The following is a 25,596-nucleotide window of genomic DNA, read 5'->3' on the forward strand; positions in this document are numbered from 1 at the left end:
GCGTGAGGACTAAGCTAGAGAGGACAGCGAGGCTGGTCTAACCAGAAGCCTAGGCTGGTGCTGATAGCATAGTACTGGGAAGAAGAGACTGTACAAGGGATTCATAGGGAAGATACAAGCTCCAGAATGGGCTCATCTACTTTGAAATGTATCAAGATCATCCAGGGAAGATGGCAAGAAGGTGATGAGAAAAAGGTCAGACTTGTATAGGTCTCTATCACAGAGACAGTAAGACAGGCTACGAGGTGGGTAGGGTCACCCAGAGGGAGAAGACCAAAGGACTCTCAACACTTCAAAGGTACCAAGGGCAGGAGCCAGCATGGATGGCAGAGGGAAAATGACCAGACGCACCCAGAGGAGCAAGGGGAAAATGGGGTGTAAAGGAAGCTGCGGGGAAGAAGATGAAGGTGTTCCAACACGTGGGGGTGTCCATCGGGGTCAAGCAGTGGAAGCACCAAGGACAGGCCTGAGGGCAAGTTGGGGACTTCTCGTGAGGCCAGGAGCTGCAGAGTGTTGGGGGAGGACAGATGCTGGATGGGAAGGACCAGAGGGATGGGAGCGCTCCTGCAGGCCAGGAGCGCAGAGGGTCACACGGGAGGTCACAGTGATATTCAGATGCCCCCGGGGCCCTCAGGCCCCACCCTAACACCAGCCACAAGGCTACCTCACCACTCTTATCAGGGTAACTTCCTTTTCTAGGTCCTAACAGAAGCATTCAGAAAGGTAGGCAGCTACCTGTTTCTGACTAAGGAAAAGGTATCTGGCAAAAGACACGTTTGAAATCCAGGAAGTTAAGTGACCAGGAAGCTTAACAGGAATGAACAGGAAACTCCATCCACAAAATGCCTCTGGCCATCCTATGCCTGTTAGCTACATACTCTCTCTTTACATCTGAGCAATGGTACTCCTCAAGCAAGCTAACTTGACTCCACACAGGGCTTAATTCCAGCCAGCAGAAGAACACAGCTCACAATGCTTCCTCAGCCAAGTTCAGAATTCTTCAAAGCCTTCCAGAAGGTTGCTCAGCTTGAGAGAGCCTCCCCTGCAAGATTCCAGCCAAGTTTCTTCCAATCAACTGTGTATCCAACCCTCCAATCACTCGTGTGTGCTAAGTCATTCAGCTGTGTCCGACTCTTGGAGACCCTATGGACTGCAGCCCACCAGGCTCCTCTGTCCATGGGATTCTCCAGGCGAGAATACTGGAGTGCATTGCCATGCCCTCCTCCAGGGGCTTCCCGACCCAGGGATCGAACCCAATCACTCATGAAAGGAATAGTAATCCTTGGAGAGATCCTTGATTTGGGGGGTTTGGGCTTAAGCTGGCAGGCAGTAGTATCTGTTTCCTCGCCAGAACACCCCCTCCTGTGCTTTTAGCATGCCCACACATGAGGTAGGTGCCTCAGCTCACACTAGATGCTCAGTAATGCCAATGAGGAACACTGACTTCACTGGGCACCCACCATGTGCCAGGCAAAGCACTTGCACAAGCATCTTCAGTGATCTCACCACCAGCTTTAACAACAGGCACCACGTTCCATCACATTTAGAGACATGGTGGTCCAGTGATCGAGACTCTCATGCTCCCAACGCAAGAGGTATAGGTTCAATCCCTGGTCAGGGAACTATAAGACCACATGCCAAGGCCATGGTCAAAAATAATAAAAAACATTAAGAGACGTGCAAACCAAGTTGCAGCTCACCAAGGTGGCAGTGAACTCTGATTCGAACTCAGGGTTGCCACAGTGCCCAAACCACCATGGTAGGTACTCAAGAGACAGGCTGAATAAAGGTGGCGCCACACTTCACACTCATCCTATTAAGATTATACTGACATATGAAATACAATTTCAGAAACTATAAAAAAAAATTTAGATACAGGATCTCTGATTCTCTACTAATCCATCACCACCCCCCCTCACCCCCCCACACACACATGCACTGACTGTTCTCAGAGCCAGAGCCAGTCACTGCATTCTGACCACGGGGGAGGGCTGCTCTAGACACAGCATGTTCAGGCCACACATCTGCGCCACAGGTGTGGGATGCTCACAACTGAAATACATTCAAGGGCACTAACACTGCATGTATTTTAGAGGCATCTTTAGTGGCTGCACGAGAATGGACTTCATAATTGTTTAATCCTCTTCATCTACAATCATTACAATTTGATGGATACTAAAAGCTGACTCCAGAGTTGCTATTCAAACACAATTCTTAAATCATTCTCTCATAAGTCATGTAGACTAATTCACAGAGAGACAATTAGCCTTCGACACTGCACTTAATTTAATAAGTCATTTCAGAATGTTAATAGGAGCACTAACAGGCATGCAAGAAGAATGAACTATTTTTTTGAGACCTTATAACTTACAAATTAGCTAATTTTTATTTTTAATGTAAATGGCAAAAGCATAGTATTAAAGGGCCAGTAATTACTAATATAATGCTAAAAAAAGACATGGATGTCAAGGTATCACTACTCTCAAAAATAGGCAAAGAGCTTTTTTTAAAATTTATTTATTTTTAACTGGAGGATAATTGCTTTACAATATTGTGTTGGTTTCTGCCATACATCAACATGAATCAGTCATAGGTATACTTATATCCCCTCCCTCCTGAGCCTCCCTCTCAAAAATAGGCAGAGTGTGAATGGTATTTTTAAAGTAAACACCAAACTCTCTAATTTAACTCTTAAGAACAACTGGGTAAAATGTCTCCACAATCATGGAAAGATAGCTGTGAGAACTAAATAAAATAATGTATATAAACCCAAGTCATTCAGTGCCATACAAATAAATTACATTACTAATATTAAAAAGTAAATTCCCTGAATGAATTTAATGCCTTTAAAGTATACATAGCTTTTCCTATGCAACAAGTTTAAATGAAAGAAGGCAGCCAAAGGGTTAAACGAATCTGATGCTTAAACTCTAACATACAAGATCAAACAATTTTCAAAGGACATCTGCCTACATGATATTCAACTTAGATTATAAATGTCTTTATGGTAAAGAACATGTACTAAAAACATATTTATTAGACACAGAAGCAGCTAATAAATGTTTGCTAATTACTTGTCATGAAATCTTCTGTTAAACATAACTCAAAAATACAAATCAAAAAAGATTACGGAATAAAATAAAACCAAATTTTCATATGAAGCCAAGAAACTATACAGAAACATACTAATAGTTTTAAAGGACACATGTATCTGTCAGAGGGCTTCCCAAGTGGCTCAGTCAGTAAAGAACCCACCGTCAATGCAGAAGGCCAGCCCCAATGCAGGAGACCTGGGTTCAGTCCATGGCTCAGGAAGATCCTCTGGAGAAGGAAATAACAACCACTCCAGTATTCTTGTCTGGAAAAGTCCATGGACAGAGAAGCCCGGCAGGCTACAGTCCATGGGGTCACAAGAGTCAGACACGACTTAGCAACTAAAGCACCACCACCATACCGGTCTCTATAATTCAAATATTTTAATATTATGTTTCTCCTGTTATAAAATTAGAATGTTCATTAAAAAAAACTGGGAAAAAATGCAAAAAAGAAAAAATGATAATTAGACATAACACAATCATAAGTAATAACCACTCTAAATTTTTTAATGTATCCTCTTCTGTTAATGCATATGCACACTTAATTTTCCTATGAAATGGGGATCTATTATATACACGCTTAGCAATAAATTTTTTCATTTAATATTCTATGCACACTTTCCTATGTCATTAAGCAGCCTTATAAAACAAGCTATTTAATTGATTTAAATTACTTGATCATATGGAGAATCATAATTTAATGTCTTACTGCCAATATTTTTCCAGTTTCGCACACTATAATACTGCATGAGCATCTTTCTAGATAAGTCTTTCAGAGCGATGGTGATTATGTCATTGGGGTAAATTCCCCACCTCAAATCCCCGCACAATTATTAACCTCCTCCTTCATTAGAAACTGCACAGAGCTTGGCCTAGCAGACTGCAGTGACTGGAGTAGAGAGGAAACGTACATCGTCCCTTCTTTCCTCTGGCCTGTTAACATTTGACCCAGAGCCCTGGAGGAGCAGCTTTGTTTGAAGTCTTCCAGCACAGGCGTAGGGTTACCTGGTGAAGTTTCCATATCCCACCCAGATCCCACCTTTCATCTCTGGAGAGGAACAGACAGAGAATCTTAGGTACAGCCTCTCACAAGGGGACAAAGGTCCAGCAAGAGATGGCGCAGAGGACAGACCACCGGGAACAGGTACAAAAGACCGAAATATTAGAAAACGAACAAATGGGCTGTCCACTGCTTTCAATATTCTCTCTCTCGTCCTACCCTCTTAACACAATCTCAGCCAATTATATATGATCATTCTCTTACTCAAAACATTATGTTTGCATTCGGGTACTGTCAGATGACTCCAGTTAATAAAGGTTTTCTGTATTTGCTGCACATTTGTATCTCCATGGACATATCGCACACAGGAGGAGGTTCATGTGCAGTTAGGGGTTGACCAGCACTCCTGGTTAAGACAAGCCCTCAAGGCAGAAACACCCACCAAGTGCCCCGGCAGGCCAACCTGGCCAGAGGCACTATGACGTCCCTCTGCCCTACCTTCATTTCCCAGCACAAAAGAACTCTTCCGGGACTTCCCTGGTGCTTCAGTGAACAGTCCGCACACCAGTGCAAGGGACAGGGGTTTAACCTCTGGTCGGGGAAGAGCCCACATGCCACAGGAAAACTAAGCCCGAGCACCGCAATTACTGAAGCCCGTATGCTCCAGAACCCTCGCTCCACAGCACGAGACACCGCTACAATGAGGAGCGCTTGCGCTGCGATGAGGGGCAGCCCCCACTCGCCGCAACTAGAGAAAGCCCAAGAGCAGCAGTGAAGACAGCGCAGCCTCAGCTAAATATATACATGTCTTGGGGGAGGAAGGTGGGAGGGGGTTCATGTTTGGGAACGCATGTAAGAATTAAAGATTTTAAAATTAAAAAAAATAAAAAACCAAAAAAAAATAAAATAAAATAAATTAAAAAAAAATAAAAACAAAGAACTCTTCCAAAGACCATCCTATCCACCAACTACTCCCTCACTACAGACCTGTCTTCATGAAGTCATATGTTGCCTAATGCTATTCCCCCACTTTGAAGGAGAGGCAGCTGATTCTAAAGTGATCCCTTTTCTAATGGCTTGTATTTCACAATTTAACTTCGCTTCTCTGAAAGGCAATGATCCACATCAACCACCTGCAGTGCTGTTTGGAAGCTGCTGGACTAGTATGGTGAGACTCATGACTAATCATGACCACTATGAGTATTAGCACTGTGATATTTTATAGTTAGTTGTCAACTGTGACATGAAAGTACACAAAATCCAGAATCCATTTTGTTCACCAAAAGACAAGCGTATGATAAGTTTACAGAATAAACTGGCCACCAGTGACAGATTCAAAGATAAATTGTGAAATACACAATTTGCTTACTTTTTGCATAAACGTTTAAAGTGAATAAACTGAATTTACTGAAAGTGCTTTAAAATCTCTTCTTCCATTTCTATCAATGCAAAAATGCATGTCTTCCGTTGAGAGGGTCTCTCTATAACCAGTGTTATTAAAACAAAACAGAGGGCTTCCCTAGTGGTCTAGAGGTTAAGAATCCACCTGCCAATACAGGGGACACAGGTTCAGTCCCTGGTTGGGGAAGATTTCACATCCACAGGGCAACTAAGGCTATCCGCCACAACCACTAAGTCCTCACTCAGGCGCCCACACGCCACAGCTACTGAAGCCGGAGCACCCAGAGCCTGCCTCTGCAACAGGAGAAGCTCCCACAATGAGAGGTCCACGCACAGCCAGGAAGACCCAGTGTAGCCAAAAATAAATAAATAAACGGATAACTCTTTCTTTTTTAAGCAGAAACTATTTAGATATATATTATCTCCTGCAAACAGCATGTCATCAATCTGACCCTGACTAGATAAATTAATAAGCAAGAAGCAAGCAAGCTCACTGACCACATTACAACCTTTAAATACTGATATGAGCAGTATTTGTTTGAAGTTAATTGCACTTAACATGGGAAACTGCTCTTTTTTGCATCACTTTTGTTTGGTCATGTTACAGAACAAGAAAGCACTGCGTGTGTACCTGTGACTCACCATTTTAATCCCCTAACGCTCAGCTTCAGTGAATGAACTGCGCAATTCTTTAAATGCCTTTCTCTCTTCTTACGTGTATTGCGAGTGCGTTCACAGGAGTGTCGTTTTCTGGGTTAAGTCTGCTGCTGTTGCTGCTAAGTCGCTTCAGTCGTGGCCGACTCTGTGCGACCCCATAGACGGCAGCCCACCAGGCCCCCCTCCTCCCCGTTCCCTCAGCTTCTCCAGGCAAGAACACTGGAGTGGGTTGCCATTTCCTTCTCCAATGCATGAAAGTGAAAAGTGAAAGTGAAGTCGCTCAGTCATGTCAGACTCTTAGCAACCCCATGGACTGCAGCCTGCCAGGGATTCCTCCGTCCACGGGATTTGCCAGGCAAGAGTACTGGAGTGGGGTGCCATTGCCTTCTCTGGGTTAAGTCTACGGACTATCAAAAATGACAGGAAGGAGAGAGATTTGCTTATCTCTACAGATTTTTTAAAATGAAATACATGAGAAATTCTACTGAGTTTAATAAACAATAAAATATTTATAAGCTCTCTGGGGTCTGCCTTCCAATCTCACAAACAAACACAACTCCACACACAACACTGACAAGGACCAACCCTGGCAAGTGGATGAGATCCCAGGTCCCAGGATCAACTCAGGGCTCAGGCCCCTCAGCATGGGAGCCCCCCACTCCCAACACCAGTCTCCAAAAGCTTGAACTCATCACAGCACCAGGTCAAGTGCCTGACAAAAGCAGAATAAAGCGAATACATAAAGAGAAACAAAGGCAATACAGCTGGAGGAGGCACCTCTGTCCAGAAAGCAACTTTGACTCACACTTCTAAAATGAGTTTTTAAAAAAAGCCATACGTGCTAACAAATAAGACCCAAATCATAGAGGGCCGAGGATGCTCTCTGACCTTCAGCTTAAACTTCAGCTGAGAAGCTGAATGAGCAGGACGGTAAGCAGTACTTTTCCAATGAACTTGACAAGGTCTCTATTCCAAAAGGTATTATACTGAAATATATCATTTTTATAAAACTCTTCATACAAGATTTTTTCACAGGTATGCTGATCAAGGCTTCAGAAGTCCCAGATCAGAGGCAAAAAGCAAAGCTACAGGTGGTCTCTAGCAGTCATACACGCCTCCAGTGGAGTCAAGGGGATGACCTCCAAGCGTAACGAGGGCCTATATGTTCTCCAAAGGCATCAAATAAAGAACTGTCTTCCAGCAATTCTGGAAATTACCTGTAATCTAAACATTCAGAGATAACATTACTGTTGATCATGACCAAGTTTAAAATTTTGCTAATTCTGAAGTAAATTAAAAGATCAGTTCAGTTCACTTCGGTTGCTCAGTTGTGTCTGACTCTTTGCGACTCCATGAATCACAGTACGCCAAGCCTCCCTGTCCATCACCAACTCCCAGAGTTTACCCAAACCCATGTCCATCGAGTCAGTGATGCCATCCAACCATCTCATCCTCTGTTGTCCCCTTCTCCTCCTGCCCCCAATCCTTCCCAGCATTAGAGTCTTTTCCAATGAGTCAACTCTTTGCATGACGTGACCAAAGTATTGGAGTTTCAGCTTCAACTTCAGTCCTTCCAATGAACACCCAGGACTGATCACCTTTAGGATGGACTGGTTTAATCTTCTTGCAGTCCAAGGGACTCTCAAGAGTCTTCTCCAATACGATGGTTCGAAAGTGTCAATTATTTGGTGCTCAGCTTTCTTCACAGTCCAACTCTTACATCCATACATGACCACTGGAAAACCATAGCCTTGACTAGATGGACCTTTGTTGGCAAAGTAATGTCTCTGCTTTTCAACATGCTATCTAGGTTAGTCATAACTTTCCTTCCAAGGAGTAAGCATCTTTTAATTTCATGGCTGCAATCACTATCCGCAGTGATCTTGGAGCCCCAAAAAATAAAGTCAGCCACTGTTTCCACTGTTTCTCCATCTATTTCCCATGAAGTGATAGGACCAGATGCCATGATCTTCGTTTTCTGAATGTTGAGCTTTAAGCCAACTTTTTCATTCTCCTCCTTCACTTTCTTCAAGAGGCTTTTTAGTTTCTCTTCACTTTCTGCCATAAGGGTGGTGTCGTCTACATATCTGAAGTTACTGATATATCTCCACGCAATCTTGATTCCAGCTTGTGCTTCTTCCAGCCCAGAATTTCTCATGATGTATTCTGCATATAAGAATATGCAAGTATACACACAATATACAAGAATATAGAAGAATACACAGAAGAACTGTACAAAAAGATCTTCACGACCCAGGTAATCACGACGGTGTGATCACTCATCTAGAGCCAGACATCCTGGAATGTGAAGTCAAATGGGCCTTAGGAAGCATCACTACAAACAAAGCTAGTGGAGGTGACGGAATTCCAGTTAAGCTATTTCAAATCCTGAAAGATGATGCTGTGAAAGTGTTGTACTCAATATGCCAGCAAATTTGGAAAACTCAGCAGTGGCCACAGGACTGGAAAATGTCAGTTTTCATTCCAATCCCAAAGAAAGGCAATGCCAAAGAATGCTCAAACTACCACACACTTGCACTCATCTCACATGCTAGTAAAGTAATGCTCAAAATTCTTCATGCCAGGCTTCAGCAATACGTGAACCGTGAACTTCCTGATGTTCAAGCTGGTTTTAGAAAAGGCAGAGGAACCAGAGATCAAATTGTCAACATCCTCTGGATCATCAAAAAGGAAGAGAGTTCCAGGAAAACATCTATTTCTGCTTTATTGACTATGCCAAAGCCTTTGACTGTGTGGATCACAAAAAACTGTGGAAAATTCTGAAAGAGATGGGAATACCAGACCACCTGACCTGCCTCTTGAGAAACCTGTATGTAGGTCAGGAAGCAACAGTTAGAACTGGACATGGAACAACAGACTCATTCCAAATAGAGAAAGGAGTACGTCAAGGCTATATATTGTCACCGTGCTTATTTAAATTAAAAGATCAAATTGACTTTAATAATATATTCAATGTAATACATCCAAAATTTTAACAAGTCATCAAATATTAAGAAATTAGTAAGATTTAAAAACAATTTAAATAAAATAAAAAATAAACATTCAGAAGAAAGCAACAAGGATTTAGAACTGTGAACAAAATCAAGACACCACTTTAGAGACAATATTACAAGGATCTGGACACCTCCAAATGAAGTTATACTTCGAGAACAGAAAAGACAAAACGCCAAAAATAATTCTTGATGGGGATCAAATTGGTTCATTTCCAGTAAGGGTGCACTGAATAGGATCTTTCGGGTGCTATGTGCCTGTTCAATCCACAGCAGGTGAACAACAGGAAGCCAGGATGGTTTGGGACACAACAACGTTTAAGAATTGTCCCCAGGGTTCAAAACAGGGCAGGACAGGTCTTTATTTTGAGTCGAAAGATAACAGAAGAAACTAAGTGGGAGGTGGTAGGTAAAATAAGCCACTTCTGTGAGAATTATTAGGATATCTGCAATTTTTTTGGCATCTTCTCCCACTCGTCCCATGAAGGACATAACCCCTGAGACACCAGCACCCTCTCCAGAAGCATTCCCTTTTCCTTCACACCATTCTGCCTCCAAATTAAACTCACTCAATACATGAGATACAGGCCCACACTCCCTACAGGGGCTGCCAAATGCTTCATGCAACAGCACAGGCTGGAAAAAAATGAAGGATTTGGGAGGGTGAAATAGTGACTTATAAGAGCAAAGGCTGATGACAATGTTTACCCATTCACTGAAAGTCAACGTGCACCCATTCTGGAGGCATGTCAGGTTTAGCCAGACGCCAATAAATCACCAGGCTAGTTTTCCTCCTTTACACAGGAGTTCAATATTTCAGTCAAGAGAGAGGCACCGTCCTCTGAAGTTATATACACTTGATCTAGCTGATTAGGCTCCACATGGGGCCCTTTTGTTCACTACAAATAAAGAGATGTTAAAAAAAACAAACCCAAACTTGCCACAGTGCGAGCTGCAAGGACACCATCTGCAGCCGCTCAGCCACAGCTACTGCCCCCAAAGCCAGTGACAGGCTCGAGGAGCGCTCCTCTTCGCTCCAAGTTATCCTCAGCAGCTGTGTTCTCATCGCTCGGGAGGTTCCCCGATTCCTTCCACGCTTAAGTTATTGGCAAAAACTAGCAAACTCAGCACAAGCCATCTGCACCGCAGCCTGAACAGACAGCAGCCAGTGAAAGGAAACCGAGGTGACTCCCAGATTGTCAAGAGGCCCTGATGTTCCTGCTGAAAGAAAAACCGCTCAGCCTCTCCAGCCTTAAAAAAGTCAAGCATCATTTATTTCAACCAGGAGTTTCACTTCCCCGCCTTTCATTGGTTACTGGAAAATGACGCAGGCAATTCTATCACTCAGATTGTCATTCAAGAACATGGACACTCCAACCTCCAGGAAAAAAAAAAAACACAGAAGTTTGGATAAACTCAAAGCTGGACGCAGTCCCTGAACTCCTCACGGTCCCAGCACATGACAGGTGCCATCAGGTGACCCATGGGAGGAACAGCTATGTGTAGCACCACCAGGCCCACTCTGCAATCCTTGGAAACCCCCAGGATGGCTAGAGAACACACAAGTCAGAGTCCATGCAGGGCGACCGCTCCCCGCCATCTCCACGCTTGGCGCCCAGGGGGCAGTGACCTTGGCTCCTGGAGTCCAGGCAGACTCACATCTGCTCCCCTGGGTCCCTCCGGCTGCCCCTCCCATCGATCAGATTATCACCTCAAGAGCCTTTCAAGGTGCTTGCAGAGTCTACCAGAGTTATTTTAGGGGAAAGCAGCGTGATGTTGAGACTTCCCTAGAGGCTCAGACGGCAAAGCATCTGCCTACAGTGTGGGAGACCCGGGTTCAATCCCTGGGTCAGGAAGATCTCCTGGAGGAGGAAATGGCAACCCACTCCAGTATTCTTGCCTGGAAAATCGCATGGATGGAGCCTGGTAGGGCTACAGTCCACGGTGTCGCAAAGAGTCGGACACGACTGCGTGACTTCACTTCACTAGTGTGATGTTAAGGTTTCCCTGGAGGCTCAGACAGTAAAGAATCTGCCTGCAATGCAGCAAACCCAGGTTCGATCCCTGGGCTGGGAAGAGCTCCTGGAGAAGGGAATGGCAACCCACTCCAGTATTCTTGCCTGGAGAATTCCATGGACAGAGGAGCCTGGAGGAATGCAGTCCATGGGGTCTCAAAGAGTTGGAACACGACTGAGCAACTACCATGCGCGCGTGCACACACAGTGTGATGTTAGCTCCTTAGAAGAGGGGGAACCACACGCACAACCACATCCTTAGGCTTCACCAGAGACCCCCACACAGCTCCTCTCTGAGTTGGAGACGCCCCAGGACCCCATGGAATTGCCTTCTGAATGACACACAAGCCAGAGCCCCTGGCCTCGCCGGGGAGGTTTCTGCTCCCCAGAAACCCTCGGGCTCCCGAATAAATGATTACCAGGGTTCCATTCATCAAGTGTCTCTTAAGCCTTCTATTATGAAACTGAATTTACACGGGGAACTATGTCCTTTATTACATTCCCTAATCCATGTCCCCAGGAACATCTTTCCAAGTTACAGAATCTGTCTGCAACCTCATGATTATCAGGCTTAATCCCTCCCGTCCTCCACCCAGAACTGCACGTCAAGAAGACCAGCACTGAGCTGCTGTACAGCATAGGGGGCTCAGCCCGGTGCTCTGGGACAACCCAGAGTGGGACGCGAAGGGACCAAGAGGGAGGGGACACATGTACACACATGGCTGATTCATGTCACTGTAGGGGGGAAACTAACACAGCATTGTAAAGCAATGGTACTCCATTAAAAAATAAATTAAAAAAATAAAGATAACCGCCAGAGAAGTGGAAAATAAAAAAAGAAGACGACAGCACTGGCTCCAATTTAAAGAGAATTCCACCAAGAGCAAATACTACCAGGAGACCGACTCTACTTCCAGAATGAACATGCCAGAAGAGCAAAACCCCTTCTGCCTACCCACCCCAGAACCTGAGTCCCTCCCTAGGCAGGCGCCTGGCAGGACAGAGTAGGCAGGAAGTATCTGACAAGTAAGTGACTCCATCTAAGCACATTCTATGTCAAAGGCAAGGCCACTTCGGCAGCATCAACGGGGACACTGCTCAGCACCCCCTGAGCGTGAGCCATGATCAGGTCACTGAGTTCTCTGGAGGACAAGGGCAGAAGTGATACAGACTCTTTCTGGAGTCTTCGGATGGTCACCTCCTGAGTGCCCCCTCCCCTTCGGCCAGCCTGAGTGCAGACGTGCCCAGTGGGCTCCCACCAACCAGTGAGGACAAAGACCGGAAGCAGAGAAACAAGATGGAAGGAACCCGGGTCCCTGAGCGTCAGCAGCCCACCTGCCCAGACCTCAAGCTGTCACTCAGGAAAGGAGTCAGCCTCTCTCTTGTTTGACACTGCATTCTGGAGTCTCTTTTAGAGCAGGTAGAACTACCCTACCCAACGCAGCCTTAAAGAAAAGTCTTCACACACTGACAGCGCTGTGTGGGGGGATGTGTGTGCACTGTATATAAACATTAAACCAGTGCTACTGATGAGAACTTTTTTCTTGGTTTTGATCATACCTGGAGAGGTTTAGCAACTTGAAACTCCAGTGATAGTGAGCTGAGCAAAGGGGGCAGTTAATCCTGGCATTTTATTCTTAAGTCAACTAGGATTTTATTTTGCCAGCAAATATCTCCTCAGCACAGATGATTTTAAAATCTCCTAATATTTCAGCTTTATTTGGTTAGTTTCCTCTATACAGTGTCATAAAACAAAAGTCAGGAAATTTTAGTCTTCAGAATTCTTGCATTTGAACTAGAAATTACAGATAGCCCTCTGCATCCCCAGGCTCCACAAGTGCAGATGCAAGCAATCGCAGATTGAAAATATTTTTAAATTTCCAAAGAATAAAAACATGAATTTGCCACACACCTGCAAATATTTACATAGCATTTCCATTGTGTGAGGTAGTATACGTAAATTAGAGATGATTTAAAATATATAGAAGGATGTGTGTAAATTATATGCAAATACTACACCATTTCATATAAAACACTTGAGTATCCCTAGAATTTGGTTTCTGAGTTGGGGGCACTGTCCTGAAAACAATCCCTATGAATACAGAAGATCAACTCTGTTCCTCAAAGATGCCTTACAAAAACTTATTTTCTATTTCAAACTTCTTGAAAAAGTTAATCACAAATCTAGGAATAGATTTGCAAAAATGAAGAGATGTGCTTTCTTTTACCTAAAGGTTTCCCAGTAGCAAACACAATAAATGGATGATACGTATGGCGGGTCTGGGTCCATCTCTTCAGAAGCCAGAGAGCCCGGCTGAATGCCTGGAGCTGGCCTGCAGCCCTGCAGCACACACCAGCAAACCAACAGAAGCAGCACCGGGTTTTCAAGAGCCCCACTCAGAAAACGGCCATCTCAGATGTGAAAACCACACCCCTGTTGGGAAAGAGACTTGAGAAAAATATACAAATACCTAAGAGAAACTTGTTCCTGGTATCACTTGACAATAGGATCCTTGAAAAGAGCATGTGAGCACGTGAGCAAGGCAGAGGTTAGCCAGCCTGGTACAGTATACTTAAAAGTGGACAGGAAAGCAGAAGTTATTTTGCTGAGAGACAGAAGCCTTCCACAAAAGAGTACATATGGCCGGATTCCCTTTATATGAAGTTCAAGAACTGGCGAAACTTACTCAAAACAAACAGAAAAAAGGGACAGTGGTTGCCTAGGCTGGGCGTAGGGAGGGAACACTGGGAAGGGACCTGAGATAACTGTCTGGGGTGGTAGGTATATCTTAAAAGAAGTATGGGTTACATAGGTACATGTGTACGTGCATGCTAAGCTGCTTCAATCGTGTCCAACTCTTTGCGACCCTATGGACCATAGTCCTCCAGGCTCCTCTGTCCGTGGGATTCTCCAGGCAAGAATACTGGAGTTGCCATGCCCTCCTCCAGGGGATCTTCCCGACCCAGGGATCGAACTCACATCTCTTGTGTCTCCTGCATTTGGGGGCATATTCTTTACCACTACTGGGTCTCCTACATTGCCGATGGATTCTTTACCATCTGAGCCGCCAGGGAAGCCCTACCTAGCTACATGCATTTGCCTAAACTCCTAGAATGATACACTTAAAATGCACTTATACAGTGCATTTCACTGCATAAACTTTGCCTCAAAAAAATTTTAAAGTTTTAGACTCAATTATGACATGTGTGCTGATGTGCTTAGCCGTAAAGTATATTGACGTGTGCCACTTATTTTGAAACACTTTCACAAAAAAAAAAAAGAAAGAAAGAAAAGCATTGATGGGTAGACAGAGATGGATAGGAATATACAAAGCAAATACAATAAAATGCTAACATTCTGTAGAATCTAAGTGGTGAGTATACATGTCCAGGATACTACATAATTCTTTCTCTCATCTTACCTATGTGAAATTTGGCATGAAAATAAGCTGAGGGAAAGTATATGCTAATTATGCTGATATCTCTCGTTTTAGAGCGTATAGGAGTACGTGAATCTTACTCAGCATTTAGTACTACTTCACAGGACATAAAAAGAGCTCATGGATAGCAACTGAACACTTGTCCCAGGGATGCCAGAGTGGTGGATGAGGTATCGGAGGGACCGAAGCTCTCACTGTCCACAGCCATGCTTCCTAAGGCTGCCTCAGTGGAACACTGATTGCTCAAAATTATTTTAAAGTAAATCACTTTGGTAATCAATTACCAAAAGTTGTAAGTTTCTAAATATAAAGTCTTAAAACAATGTGACCTTCAATTTCAAATATAATACTTGCGTGGTATTCTCCGAACAAACAACTGAAACAAAGTCAGTGATCTCATACCAAAATAATGTGGCTAAAAGGTACAAATTTTCAGCTAATTAGATGCATAAGTCCAGGGGATGCAATTAATGTATGGCATGGCACCTATAGCTGGCAACAGTGTAAGGTGTATTTGAAAATTGCCAAGGGAGCAGATCTTAAAATTCTGGGACATCCTTGGTGGTCCAGTGGCTAAGACTCCACACACCCATGCACGGGGCCCGGGTTCAATCCCTGGTCAGGAAACGAGATCCCACATGCCGCAACTGAAGATCCTAAGTGCCACAACAAAGACCCATCATGGCCAAATAAATAACTAAAAAAATAAAATAAAAAACACGTTATAATTCCAAGAGAAAAAAATCGGTATCTATGTGGCAACAGACTACGTTAACTAGACTTACTGTGATAAGCATTTGACAATGCATAAAAGTATTGAATCATGTTCTATACCTGGAACTAGTATCATGTTATATGTCAATCACATCTCAATTTGTTTTAAAATGTTGGCTTTTCATCTCTGATGAGTCCAAAACAAACTCCTTTAGGAGTTTATTTTCTCCTTTAGGTTTACAGATACATTCTATAATCTTTAGCAAATGACAAAGGGGGAGAGGAATCAGATTGACTATCTTACATGACAGATAAGTTAATCAACCACTCTGAAAGTACTGTCCATCACTTTTCTTAAAGCTGCTTTTGTTAATAAAATCCAGTTGAGAGGTTGAAAAACCCAAACCAGGCTGGGATCTAAGTTTGGTCCTAGGCAGAGTAAGTTGATGGAGACAGTACTATGATCTGAGAAACCGCTAACAGAGAGATGGTTTAATTTGTACTTGCTGGTCCATACAGAGCTATGAGTGGCTTTGCATATAAGAGCACTTCAATAAAAATTCAAACCTGACCATTTTCCAAAGCCTAATCCGGATCCTCCCTTTTCCTTGAATGTTCTCTGACTATACACCCAAACACCATGTGCTCCATCACCCACAGTCTTCACTCTGAAAGAAGCTGCAGTGCCCATCAACCCAAGAGTCCCTCTTACATAGGAGTCTTCTAATATACGTGATGAACGGCCATCAGCCAGGCCAGGTCACCTAACAGGGCAGCCCTTTCTACCAAAAACACTGGGCCTAGGTGGCAAACCACTCTCTTCACATTCTCTTATTTATAAATTGGTACCAAGAGGAAGACTGATTCCAAGATAACCTCAAGGTTCCCCTGCGGCCTGAAACGCTGAGTCTGGTCATTTGCTGACTGTGCCACGCACTTCCCTGGGCCAGAAGCCTGGGATGGAGTTATCAGATCCCTGCCCTCAGGGCCTCACCCCCAGGACACCCCCTTGGTAACCTGGAAATCTCAGATGCCATAGTTTAAAGAGAACCTAGGATTGTGTGGCCATCCCCATTTGAAAACTGGCTCCTACTCACTGCCCTGGAAGCAAAGTGACACAGACACCGAACCACTCCAGCCTACCCTGGTGGCTCAGATGGTACAGAAACTGAACTACAGTGCGGTTCAATCGCTGGGTCAGGAAGATCCCCCGGAGAAGGGAATGGCAACCTACTCCAGTCATGGTAATGGAGAAATCCATGGACAGAGGAGCCTGCCAGGCTCCACAGCTTCCAAAGAATCGGGCGCAACCAACAACACTGAACCACTCCACCAAGCCCTCATCCCACCTCCGTCTTCTGCAGTAGCAAAGAAATGCTACTTTGCTCTTCCAAGGGAGGTCCCAAATGCATTTTTAAAAATTCTCATCTTTCTCCTTAGTTTTACCTTTTCCAGAAAGTTCAGTTGGGGGCTTTTAGGTTTTTCGTTTGTTGCTTTTTTTTTTTTGGCCACGCCACGTAGCTTGTAGGATCTTAGTTCCCTGACCAGTGATCGAACTCAAGGCCCATGGCAGTGAAAGTGCTGCGTCTTAACCACTGGACCATCAGGGAATTCCCCAGAAAGGTCAGGGGAATGCTTGCAGTTAAAGTGAAACTGCTGGTCACGCAGTCATGTCTGATTCTGCGACCCCATGGACTCTAGTCCACCAGGCTCCTCTGTCCACGGGATTCTCCAGACAGTAATAATGCAGTGGGTTGCCATTCCCTTCTCCAGGGAGTCTTCCTGACCCACGGATTGAACCTGGGTCTTCCGTAGTGCAGGCAGATTCTTCACCATCTGAGCCACCAGAAAAGCCCAAAGTTTGCAGGAATAGGTAGAAAACAGGCAAATGTTGTCCCTAGACTGCTGCCTGGAGGCCAGGCCTCTCCGCATCCTTCTCCATGCTTCCCACAGCAGAAGGCGAGCACGATAAGCGTTTGCGGACCAAGTAGCAAAGGAAAGCCTAAGATGAAAGGCAGTGCCTCCTGAAAACCTCCCAGGGCCTGCTCCTCACTCTGTCCACGTATCCTGGGCCAACTCAGCATCCCCTCTGTGATACAGCACGTCTGGGAAAGAAGTGTGAGCTGTGATGCTGTGATGCCAGGCTGAGAGGATAGATTTAGAAAGCCCCACATAGCCAGACACACAGCGACAACAGCCATCAGACATCACCCAGATTTAACTAGCCTAAAATTAGCAGGCGGAGCAGAGTAGTCACCGCACGGATGGCGTCAGAGCTCTTCTGACTGGCCGACTGCCAGTTTTAAACAAATCGTCCTGCTTTCTCTACCAGGGAAACAATATTTTGGAACAGAGCCAGCCAAGCATTTCTGCGGCTGTTTCCATTCTCGCTCTGCTATTAATGTTTTATAATTCAGTGACAAGGTGAGCAGAGCCTGTATGAGCTGCGTCTGTAAGGGGGTTGTTTTCTTTGTTGCGAGTTCTCATTCTCTGGATGTGTACTTTAGCGTGGTGGAGGAATCCTTTTAAATATTTAAATGCCTGAAATTTATTTAGGGCTTCACATTCAACTGACTTAAACAAAGATGATGGAAATCGGGTGAAGTATAAATGCAAAACGAAAATCGGTTTCCTCTGATCCTTCTTTTCATCCTGGCAAAGACTCAGGAGCAAAAGAAATGTTCTCCGCAGGATCACATGAGAGCCCTCTCGCTTCCCAGCAGAGAGGATAGAGCCTGGTTCAATCAGCAGAACTGTTAAACTACAAAATTTCTCATGAATAACAGGATCCACTGGCTGATAGAAGGGTTTTAGGCTAGAACAATAGCTTTGCAGCCTGTTCCTGGCTACCACTTCCCACTTGGAGGGGCAGCAGTGACGTAATCCTGGCTTTCTCCTCTGGATACACTTTCTTTACCCATGTCCCCCATTCTTTTTATGACTGATTGAGATCAGTAGGACCCCACAAGGTACCTAGGGTCCCACATGGGGGCAGAAAGGCGAGTTTAAACTCTTGAGAACTAAGATTCAGAAAACCATGTGTGTTCTTGTCTGAAATCTCAGTTTTCACACCGTTGGTGGGGCGGCGGGCAGGGGGTTGTAAATCGCATCAGCCTTGTGTGGTTCCCCTTCGGTCTGCAGGAGACCACAAATAACAGTTCAAGCACAATGGCTGTTTGGAAATCTACCTTCAGGAATCTCTCTCCCCAGTTCTTCATCCTGTTCCTAAGTCCAAAACATTAACCCTCACTCATTCCTCTCACTTAAAACTTTTTCTAAAAGAGAGCGGACATACGTATTTATAAAACCGATTCACGTTGCTGTATGCCTGAAACTAACACAACACTGTAAACCAACTTAACTCCAATAAAAATTTTATAAAAAAAAATTAAACCTTTTAAACAGATCCATTATCCCAAGCAAATGACTTCCAATGATCTTCAAATAAACAAAGTTGTTGATAGATTAGGCGATTTTACTATTATTTAATCTCTCAGCCTCGCCCGCAGCTCTTACAGCAAACCTTAATACCCACATTTAAACAAGCAGGAGTTACAACGACATCCCCCTGAATTCATGCACTATAGGAATTAGTACCAGGTCAGGATATTAGGATAGAAGGCTTCCACCCATGCTTAGGGAGCACCTACTGCACGTCAGGCATAAGCAATATTCCAACACACTTAGCAATTCTCAAAGCAAAAGGACTATGTTAGCAGAAGGGGTACAGACACTACTGACCGGTTTCACAAAATCGTTATTTCCTGTAGAAATTATCATCAGTTGAGAGAGAAAAGATAACGCTGAACAATTCAGACATCCTTTCTTCCCAGTTATCTTTATTAAGGAGTCCAAACCAGACCTGTAAGTGAATTGCAGCTTCATCTGATTCCAGTAAGGCCAAGGCCATGCAGTCGTGAGTTGGTATCAGACTTCGAAACTTGGGAAAGGTGTAAAGCACACCCTCTCACCCCGGGGTGCCCACCCTCCCCGAGCCACACCCCTTGGAATGGGGCAATAATGATAGGACAGATGGAGTTCCGCTGTCCCCCTCTCCAGAAACCACTTCTCCATTTCCACCACTTTGATATTACAGTTCAATTACAGGTCATTTCCAGTGACCCAGAAAAGATATAAAATGAGGCATAAAAGGCTGTTTAGGTAGATCATTTACAATAGAAATAATGAGAACCTCAAGGCAACACTTCCTTAGTTCAACAAAAGCCAAGACACACAGTGCTTTCCTGTTTAAACCTGGGGCTTTCAATCCTGCCTTTATCAAACATTTGTTTGCTAAGAGGCTATTATGTGGCCGAAACCAAGGCAGTACAAGGAATATAGCAGTAATGACCAGAAATGTCCCTTCTCATAGGGCACTTACATTCTATGGAGGGGAGGCAGAAGATAACACAGAAAAACCAATGTACAACATCATGTCAGGCTAGAGAGCAAACACCACAGAGTAAAACGGCCCAGCACTCAGGGAGGCTGGGGGCGGGGGGGGTGGGCAGTGCAGGCGGGGCTGGCGGCCACCAGGCCCTCCCCTCCTCCCCTCCAGCCCACGTGCTCTCCAGAAGCCAGGACTCTGGCCAGCCGTGCACCTGTGCACTACAGCCCTAGCCAGTATTAACCTGCACTTTCAAAACTGTTCTTGCTCTTTTTTTTTTTTCATTAATTTTTATTGCAGTATGGTTGCTTTTCACTTTTTTCACTTTTCATAGTTGCTTTACAATGCTGTATTGGTTTCTACTGTACAGCAGAGTGTATCGGCTATACATACACATATATACCCTCCCTGCAGGGATTCCTTCCCATTCAGGTCACCACAATGCTTCGGCTCCTGGTGCCATGCACTGTATTCTCATTAGCTGCCTATTTTTTACATCAATACTGTATACGTGCCACTCCCAATTCCTCCCACCCCTCCCTTTCCCCCTTGGGGTCCATACATCCGTTCTCTAAACCTGTGTCTACTTCTACTTTCCAAATAAGATGATCTATACCATTTTTCCAGATTACACACGTTAGTATACAATATTTGTTTTTCTCTTTCCGACTGACTTCACTCTGTATGACAGTCTCTAAGTCCATCCACGTATCTGTAAATGACCCAATTTTGTTCCTTTACATGGCTGAGTAATATTCCACTTTTATTTCTGTTATACCTCCCCTTTATCCATTCCTCTGTTGATGCACATCTAGGTGGTTTTCTTAGCCTGGCTATTATAAACAGTGCTGCAATGGATATCGGGGTGCATGTATCTTTCTGAACTACGGTTTTCTCTGAGCTAGAAGTTTCTAGATGAGCACATGATTGGTGACATCCTTCTATCCTCATTCTGGGTCTGTGTCTGCTATGCTTCAATAATATGGCGCTCCCTAGACGGCTGAGTTCAAGCAGAAACTCTGCAAGGAGAATGGTATCCTCCACCACATCATTACTCTCCCACCCCACCCCTAAGTTGAAACCTCAAGCTAAGCAACCCATTGCCCTTCCCTGGTGGGTCAAACAGTAAAGAATCTGCCTGCAATGCGGGAGACCCAGGTTCAATCCCTAGGTCAGGAAGATCCCCTGGAGAAGGAAATGGCAAGCCACTCTAGTACCCTTGTCTGGAAAATTCCATGGACAGAGGAGTCTGGTAGGTTATAGTCCACGGAGTCACAAAGAGTCGGACATGACTCAGCGACTTCACTAAGCAACCCACAACCAGTTCTGGAAGAAAACTGGCCAAAGTAAAAACTGTCCTTAGGATAAAGAACAATTACAGTAAACAGAAGACCTATGAAGGGCAGAGTCTGTCTTATGCTTCCATTCACAAGACCCTGCAGGCCCCAGAGAAACCGTTTCCAAACAACCTTGAACTATAACCAGAGAGGGTGAGAGAGCAGTGGTCTCAGGACCCGGGCCACACATTTCAAAGGGTAACAGGCAAACTCTCAGAATCGAAACACTCCAATATTCATTTAGGTTATTATCAGACTTCTTAAAATGTATATTATTATGTTTTATAATGTCCATCCCCTGGAGGAGGAAATGGCAACCCACTTCAATATTCTTGCTGGGAAAATCCCAAGGACAGAGGAGCCTGGTGGGCTATAGCCCATGGGGTTGCAAAAGAGTCGACATGACTGAGCAACAGAGCATGCACTTACAATGTCTATATTTAACATGGTAAAGTTATGTGTGTGTGTGTGTGCGTGTGTGTGTGTGTGTGAGAGAGAGTCGCTCAGTCATGTCCAACTCTTTGCGACCCTGCAGACTATAGCCTGCCAGGTTTCTCTGTCCATGGAATCCTCCAGGCAAGAATACTGGAGTGGATTGCCATTCCCGTCTCCAGAAGAACTTCCCAACCCAAGTATCGAACCCTGGTCTCCTGCATTGCAGGCAGATTCTTTACCATTTGAGCTATATATATATATATATGTATATATATATACATATATATATATGTATATATATATATGGGCAGGAGACATGGATTTGGTCCCTTGGTCAGGAAGATCTCCTGGAGGAGGGCATGGCAGTTCACTCCAGTATTCTTGCCTGGAGAATTCCATGGACAGAGGAGCCCTGGTGAGCTAAAGTCCGTGAGGTCGCAAAGAGTCAGACACGACTGAGCAGCTAACACTTTCACTTCTTTACACACACTATATTAAACACACACACACACAAGCACATATAGACAAACGTGTATGTGCACGTATGTATATTAAGCGCAGTAGATTTGGTACAGTTGGGATGCACACTGGAAAAAGTTTAGAGACCCTACTGCAAAGAAATCGTTGTTCTTTCGATTAAATCCAAACAACAGCATGTGTCCTGTATGAAGAACCCAAAGAATAATTCCTAAAATTACTTATTAGAAACTTCAATATAAAGAGGACTGTACCCCTACCCTATCTCTGAACCATGTGAATATCCACTGTTCCAAAGGGTACAACAATTACCAAAGTCCCCTGAAGATGGTGCACCCGCTACTGTGCCCTAAGCGTTACAGTCAGAGATTTTTTTAAATGCCTACAGGATGATTCATCTAAGATACGTAATTTTGTGTTCACCCAAGCATAATTACTTTCCACAGTAACCATTTTTAACACTGGCTCTTTACCTGGATTTTTTTTTTTCTTTCACTTCAAAGGACTTGAACACATTACTAAATAGCCTACTTTAGACTACTCTGATTTCTTAAACAGCTCAACTAACTGGGAGCTTCTCCTGGAAGATTCAGCAACTACACAAAAGTGAAAAGTATAGGGTAATCCAATTGGTAGCACTCAAAACACCCCTTACGGCTAAATGATTATTTATGAAACAGAAAGAAAAGAGTACCAACTAACTAAGACACAGGGAATTGGGAAAAGATGGTGCCTGTCCCCAGATATGTGAAAGCCATTCAAAGTAAGACAATACCAGGCTGCAAGATGTGTTTAAGAAAGTCCACAACATTCTGCTTTTTCCCACCATCTTTTTAGTGTTTAAGACCTCCAGAGGTCACAGGTCACAGAACAGCCCTAGCTTCTCAGTCTCTCCCTCAATATCTGAACGTCTATTTCGCAATTCCCCACCATGCAGAGTATGGTTCAAGTTACTAGGGACACACTGAAAATGAACTCAGTTCTTGGAGTAACTTGGTCAGTAGGACCAACAAAGAAGGCCTGACATGATCTTTCAGGATATCTGTCCACTAGAGAACTCCATGGAGAGTCCATGGGGTCACAGAGAGTAAGACACGACTTAGCAACTTTCACTTCACAACCAATCCTAGAAGGAAACTTCCAGAACACCATTCACAGTTTAGCCAGCAACTTTCTGGCCTGAAGAATCCCAGGGACGGCGGAGCTTGGCGGGCTGCTGTCTAGGGAGTCACACAGAGTCAGACACGACTGAGTGACTTAGCAGCAGCAGCAGAAGGTAAGATATCTAATGTGCAGACAGCATTTATTTGGGAAGGTTGGCAAAGGTGCTTTGAAAATAGCATCGAATTCCCAAACGCACGATGGGAAGAATCAGCCAAAATAAAATTTGACAAAGTCCAATGAATGCTAGGTCTTGCATTAGCATAGGACAGGAGGACGTGGCTTCAAGATACCATGTGACTCAGAACTAAAGGTTCACGTGAACAGGAAACTCTCTGAGTTTGAGTAAAAAGGTGAATGTGTATTTGACAGGATCTGCACAGTTGAAGGAAGAGCACCCCTATTCTACTCTGCACAGGTCATGAGCAGGAAGACTTCAGCTCCAGGCTGTACCTGGACAGGTACTGTCCAGTGAGTAACTAGAACACCTCTATAGAAGGTTTAGTGCCGGAGGCCACCAAGGGGATGGAATTCCTATTAACAGATAGAATTAGATTTCAACTCGACAGGTAGAAAACCACGTTCCGGTCAAAACATCAGAAGGGTGGAACTCTCCATTCCTTACTAGGCCACGTGTGGATATATAAAGGGACCCCAACGTCAAAGAAGGGTTACTTGAGTTGGTCAGTGATTTCCAAACCCTGGTCCATAGTGAAGTTTTCACTGATCTATGCAAAAGGAAAAGTGTCTGTGTATGGTGGTATATACACCTGTGGGAGTAATTTTAACCTATGCCCTCTCTGGATGAAGAACTTTCCCTATGTCAGTAAAACATACATACATGTCCTCCCTTTTTTTGCTTATTTCTTGTTGGTATATCAGTGTATCTTGATGAAATAGCTTGACAGTAGACAGGAATTGCTGCTGTTAATTTTCAATATATGTGCATAGCAACATAAAAAGTGGCAAATCTGACAACCTATAAAATTTAATTTTTGTCTCTGATTTTTAATTTTAGAAGTAGACAGAAACAAAAAGTATAGGAATGACATGAAAGGATAACCTTATGGATTTTTGTGGTAAAGAGATGCTATGACAACTAAACTCAGCTTACCGCATATCTTCTTCTTTGCTATCACCCAAATTAGCTATACAATGATGTATGGTGGGGGGAAGATTTTATATATATATAAAATATATATATACACACACATGGGGCTTCCCTGGTGGCTCAGACAGTAAAGAATTCACCTGATCCCTGGGCTGGGACACAACTGAGCAACTACTGCTACAACACACACACACCGAGGCTTCCCAGCTGCTGCTAGGAGTCAAGAACCCGCCTGCCGATGCAGGAGACATAGGAGAGGCTGGTTAGATCCCTGGGTTGGGAAGATCCACTGGAGAAGGGAATGGCAACCCACTCCAGTGCTCTTGCCTGGAGAATCTCACAGACAGAGCAGCCTGGTGGGCTACAGTCCATAGCTTCAGAAAAAGTCAGACACGACTGAGGTGACTTAGCACGCATGCCCGCTCACATACACACATATATAAAGGAATTGGATTACACTAAATGTGAAACCTCTCAAGAAACAGAACCTCTACTGTAAGATCTGGCTTCCTTGGACCACTCTTTGGAACCAAAGTTTATGAATCAAGTTCACAAAGGATCACAATAATTTATCTCTGAATTTACGAGGCATTTAATTCCTATCACACTGTTATCCTTCCTTCAAAAGGGAGTCACAGCTAAATGTCACTGAAACAGAAAAGCAATTTCTGAATCCCTGATTTCCAGGTGTGAACCAAGTAAGGTGTAACTCTCATGAATGTTCACATGCAAGCTTCACTGTTTAGTTGCTAAGTCAGGTATGTCTTTGTGACCCCATGGACTGTAGCCCACCAGGCTCCTCTGTCCCTGGTATTTCCCAGGCAAGAATACTGGAGTGGGTTGCCATGTTCTCCTCCAGGGGGTCATCCCAACTGGGGGATCGAACCTAGGTCTCCTGCTTGGCAGGCACTAAACCACCATACCAACTTATTATAAATCAAAGAAAGAAAAGACAATCATGAAAAAATATAAGCTAACCCAATCAGTCACATTCATTACTCTCTATATACATTTATTTAAAACATTAAAGAAACCTAAAATTTTGGTCCTAAAAGGGATCATGAAAAAACTTTATCCAAGCTCGTCTGTGCCAGGCCCTAGAAGCAGGAAGCCAGAGGTTCCTGTCACATCACCCTGTAAGGGAACAGGTTCATTAATTAATAGAAGGAGAAAATCTGGAATACGGTTCCCTATATTCTTTAGGAATGTATTTCATATTTCATTCAAGTTCAAGACAGGAAAAAAAAAAACTTTGCTTTTCAGTGGGACCTCATGGACTGTAGCCTACCAGGCTCCTCTGTCCATGGGATTTTTCAGGCAAGAGTATTGGAATGGATTGCCATTTCCTTCTCCAG

The 25,596-nt window shown here is 44.1% G+C and overlaps 1 protein-coding gene across 19 annotated transcripts in view; it reads right to left on the bottom strand.

The window, feature by feature from the left end:
- Positions 1-25,596, bottom strand: part of SIPA1L2 (signal induced proliferation associated 1 like 2) — a 247,224-nt gene that overhangs the window by 216,021 nt on the left and 5,607 nt on the right. For 4 of the 19 annotated variants that reach the window (XM_060406566.1, XM_060406570.1, XM_060406573.1 and 1 more), the window contains exon 1: positions 1-17,704. This exon is cut by the window's left edge and continues 15,592 nt beyond it. The exons of the other annotated variants lie outside the window; for them this stretch is intronic. The gene's annotated coding sequence lies outside the window, so the exon portion shown is untranslated. Of the gene's footprint in view, positions 17,705-25,596 lie in introns of those variants that run through there. 19 annotated transcript variants of the gene reach the window in all.

Source organism: Ovis aries, chromosome 25 (assembly GCF_016772045.2).
Source record: "Ovis aries strain OAR_USU_Benz2616 breed Rambouillet chromosome 25, ARS-UI_Ramb_v3.0, whole genome shotgun sequence".
NCBI lineage: Eukaryota > Metazoa > Chordata > Mammalia > Artiodactyla > Bovidae > Ovis > Ovis aries.